At 37.5% G+C, this 5098-nt stretch overlaps 1 pseudogene; it reads left to right on the forward strand.

The window, feature by feature from the left end:
- Positions 1–218: 218 nt before the first annotated feature.
- LOC118755688 lies at positions 219–1154 on the forward strand (annotated as a pseudogene).
- Positions 1155–5098: the final 3944 nt, after the last annotated feature.

The raw sequence follows: 5098 nt of genomic DNA on the forward strand, positions 1-5098 counted from the left end.
AGAAGTTAACGGCGAACGTGCTGCAGCGTTGTTCGCGTGAACAAATGTTATTCCGCTCAGGTTAGGAATGTGGCGCAAGACAAAAACATTTGTGTTGACGAGCAATATAAATGGGTATTAAGTAACTACGTGTTCAATCTCAAAACCTTTAATATTTTATCATTATTGCATAGTTTTGATCTTGCGTGACGAAAACGTTCGATAGTGGTATGGCCTTAATGATTGACGAGTGTACTGATCGTGTGGAGCTCGCTTTGCGTTTGGAGCATGAGTGTCCACAGGGTTGCATGGCCGAATTGTTGGTTGCTTACCTAAGGGTTTATATTGCCAGAAGATTCACCTATTACATCATGCAATTTATGGTATTTTTGGAAATATATTTTTTTTATGCTCAAAAAAGAATTAGACTAGTTATGTTAACTTACAGGTAAGCGATAATGTAATGTGAGGAGTTTATTTGATATATTTAAGTATAATTTTCGGATTACATGCAATTTTCTGAACCAGTTTTAGCGAAAGTTTGGGCAAACTTGATCGATAAAAAATTGCTAGTGTGCTACGGCATAAAGCTGGAGAGAAGGTAACCGTGCTTCTTGTGGGACGTAGGTGGATTTTTTGTGGGCTACGTTTCCTATTTCCGTGAATGGCCGAATATCAATGAAAAACCACGTTACGCATTTACTCCCGGGTTTTATTTGCAATGGTGTGCGGCTTTAAACGAATTAACAATTAAATCGTGAATTAAAATAAGATACGGTGTGAGTTGTGTTGAGTTGTTTAATGATCTGTTTAGGCAATATTTGCCGTTCTTCCATTGCCGAGGCGGTAATGATTGACACACTCGAGAAAGCCGGCGCCTCCGCTGATTGGAAAGTGGATTCTGCTGCAATTGGCGATTTGCATCGTGGCAAACCACCTAATCATCGAGCATTGAGGACAATGAAGAAATATATATGGGTGATTTGCGGTCGCTAGCGCCACTGAATTCCAAAGCTAAGTTGCTAATGTTAGCAGATTTCGGGCTAAATAAAGGTGGTCGCATCATCGTGGATCCCTACTATCAACGAGGCGATGCCGGTTTCTAAAAAGCTTATAAGCAATGTGTTAAAGTGTGTGCGGCGTTTTTCGAACAAGCTGTGGCTGGTAAGGTTTAAGAAGAAACAAATTTAATCTACTTAAGTTATCTTGTTACTAGTGAAATTAAATGTTCAATGCGCGAAAATCAGCCGATACACGTGATAGATGTATGTATACAAAATCCCGTGTGTGAAAGCATAAGAAGTAAATATTTGTTTCAAAAACAAAAGGGAAATGCAAACAAAAGTGTCCAACTATACAAATTAAAATGCCCTAGTTTGTGAAAAGTAAAGCTTGTTAAAACGATCATCAATAGGCCTTTGATCCTGCGGGTAGCACACTGCACCAAGGGTCATGACTTGCAAAGCGGTGAATTCAGCAAGGGAAAGGATGGCTCAGATATATCGTCGCTAATGTTGACAAGGCGAAGAGTTTGGTTTGGTGGAACAAACGTAACATGGAGTTGGGGTAAGTAACTACTTTGATTCTACATACATAAAATTTCTTTCATGAGTGGTGTGTTACACTGAAGTTAGGTAGGTTGGTGTTGCTTTTGAAAGTGTTAAAAAAAGGAAAAGAAATAATCTGTGGTCGCGAGCCAGGTCACTTGTTTAAAATTCTACAAGGTTTGTGTAGCAATTTATATCATCACTAGCTGACCCGGCGAACTTCGTCCCGCCCAAAATTAATTTTTTTATTGAAACATTTGTTCCAACGTTTTCACCACAATTCACGTTAAAGTTTGGTTTTCGTTATGTCCGTGAAGAAGTTCTTGCGGCAACACTGATACGGTACGATGATGAATCTGTATCCTTGTATCCTATATCCCGTGTCCTTAAATCTGGAGGCAATTTCAAGATGGTCTCATTGGTCTACAGAAATCCAAGGTACATAGACTTACTTCAGACGAAATATCACAAATGTCTTACATTTTTTTTTTGTAGGTATTCATCAAGAATTATCTTTATTCTGTTTAGTCACAGTAAATTAAGGACCGCAATGGTTATGGTAGTAGATTTAACGGTGGTAACTTGACTACTTTGATGCCTGGTATCTCCGAATGACTTCACTTCACAATTTTTAACAATAGCTCGACCCCAGCGCAACCTTGCGGATCTTTTTTGCAATACTATTGCCACTACTCTTACCCCTATATATCTTTATTATGAGGCAAATCGGTTCAAAAATATTTCCCTTCATGTTACTAATACATGTTTTGAATATTAGCCAGATCGGATCGTCGTGCTTTAAGTTGTTAACCTCGTTATTATATATGTATTTACAGATAGGTAAAAGTTTCAGTATGTTTGGAAGGCGCCACGCCCACTTTTCTCGATGAGTATAGGATTGATACCATATCAAGTTCCAGGACTTTACCAATATAACGGGTGATTTTTTTGAGGTTAGGATTTTCATGCATTAGTATTTGACAGATCACGTGGGATTTCAGACATGGTGTCAAAGAGAAAGATGCTCAGTATGCTTTGACATTTCATCATGAATAGACTTACTAACGAGCAACGCTTGCAAATCATTGAATTTTATTACCAAAATCAGTGTTCGGTTCGAAATGTGTTTCGCGCTTTAAATTTTGTTCAGCGATGAGGCTCATTTCTGGTTGAATGGCTTCGTAAATAAGCAAAATTGCCGCATTTGGAGTGAAGAGCAACCAGAAGCCGTTCAAGAACTGCCCATGCATCCCGAAAAATGCACTGTTTGGTGTGGTTTGTACGCTGGTGGAATCATTGGACCGTATTTTTTCAAAGATGCTGTTGGACGCAACGTTACGGTGAATGGCGATCGCTATCGTTCGATGCTAACAAACTTTTTGTTGCCAAAAATGGAAGAACTGAACTTGGTTGACATGTGGTTTCAACAAGATGGCGCTACATGCCACACAGCTCGCGATTCTATGGCCATTTTGAGGGAAAACTTCGGAGAACAATTCATCTCAAGAAATGGACCGGTAAGTTGGCCACCAAGATCATGCGATTTGACGCCTTTAGACTATTTTTTGTGGGGCTACGTCAAGTCTAAAGTCTACAGAAATAAGCCAGCAACTATTCCAGCTTTGGAAGACAACATTTCCGAAGAAGTTCGGGCTATTCCGGCCGAAATGCTCGAAAAAGTTGCCCAAAATTGGACTTTCCGAATGGACCACCTAAGACGCAGCCGCGGTCAACATTTAAATGAAATTATCTTCAAAAAGTAAATGTCATGGACCAATCTAACGTTTCAAATAAAGAACCGATGAGATTTTGCAAATTTTATGCGTTTTTTTTAAAAAAAAAGGTATCAAGCTCTTAAAAAATCACCCGTTACTTCCAGAGATATGCGGTATGAAAAATTCGATTTGTATGGGAGATGCCACGCTCCCTTGATATAACGAAATTATTATCAGCCTATAACCATAAGGTGTCCACAATTTCATAGAAATCGGTACAACCATTTGTGAGATCACCTCTAATAAAAATAGGGGACTTCTCTTTATATAATTGGTATAGATAATAAGTATACGTAAATAGCCAATAGCCGATTGCTTTGCGGCGCCTTAAAACACCTTTCCAACTGTAAAACAATCATTCAATTCTATTGTATGTATAGCTATAATACGTGTACCGAATTTCAAGAAAAACGGACCATATGTAAAATTTTTTCGAATAGATCAGTCCTTGGTCCACCTATCAGAAAAAAGTATCCTATATGTTAATCCGAGCGATAAGCTACCCATGCCCCAAATTTCAAGCAAATCAGCTCATAAAGAAGATTTTTTCGAATACATCGGTCCCTGCTCAACTTACCGGACAAAAGGATGTTATATGCTAATCTCGGCAAAAAGCTACCTGCGTGCCAAATTTCAAGCAAATCGGACCATAAATAAGATTTTTTCGAATAGATCGGTCCCTGGTCAACCTACCGGAAAAAAGGATCTTATATGCTAAACTCGGTAAAAAGCTACCTATGTACTAAACTTTGCGCAAATCAGACCATAAATACAATATTTTCAAATAGATCGGTCCCTGGTCCACTTACCGGAAAAAAGGATCCAATATGCTAATCTTTGCAAAAAGCTACCTACCTACCAAATTCCAAGCAAATCGGACGATAAATACGATTTTTTCGAATAGATCCGTCCCTGGGTTCACTTCGCGGAAAAAATGATCCTATATGATAATCTAGGTAAAAAGCTACCTACATACCAAATTTTAAGCAAATCTGACCACAAATACGAATTTTTCGAATAGATCGGTCCCTGGTTCACTTCCCGGTAAAAAAGGATCCTATATGCTAATCTCGGTAAAATGCTACCTACGCACAGTGTATCATTTCCATATTCTAGAAAAGATTAATTCCATTATTTTGTGTCGCCAAATTTGAAAACAACGTCAAGAATGTTTTTAGAAATGCCTGATAAATACGAAACAATAACAACTAAACAATTTTAATCAAAGTGTATGGCGGGACGGGGTTTGATTTGGAAAATTACCGACGAAAATAATATTTAAACATTTATATTTGAAACTGAATCTCAATGTTTATTTTGTCGGTGTTATGTGATTTATGTAACAATTACTAAAATACCATTTGGGTCTTATTTGCCTGGGTATGTTCTTTTTAATGAATATACATTTTTGGGATTTTAGTAAACTAGGACTGAGTATTCCATGTTAAAGTAAAACGATGTTAACTTAAAATTATTTTTAGCAATTTATTTATTTCATTAGACCCGCAAACTCGTTATCCGCCACTATTCGATAAAGTTTGTATCTCAGTTTATTTGCCACTCCTCTTAGACTTTAAACAACATAATTTTACCTGCAGGAAAGTGCAGGTTTTGATGAAATTTTCTTTTTTCTGGCCTACTGGGAATTTCATTTTCTTCGAGTAATTCATTTGCATTTTATCACGACCGAGACAAATTCTTATATTTTCGTTTTGAATAGAGAAAGCCTGATTCATTACCTTTCCAATGGTATCCCATTTTTGTAAATAGAGTAAGAAATATTGAACTTATAACGGA

The sequence above is a fragment of the Rhagoletis pomonella genome, unplaced genomic scaffold (assembly GCF_013731165.1).
Source record: "Rhagoletis pomonella isolate Grant_MI unplaced genomic scaffold, Rhpom_1.0 Rhpom_scaffold_07039, whole genome shotgun sequence".
Classification (NCBI taxonomy): Eukaryota; Metazoa; Arthropoda; class Insecta; order Diptera; family Tephritidae; genus Rhagoletis; species Rhagoletis pomonella.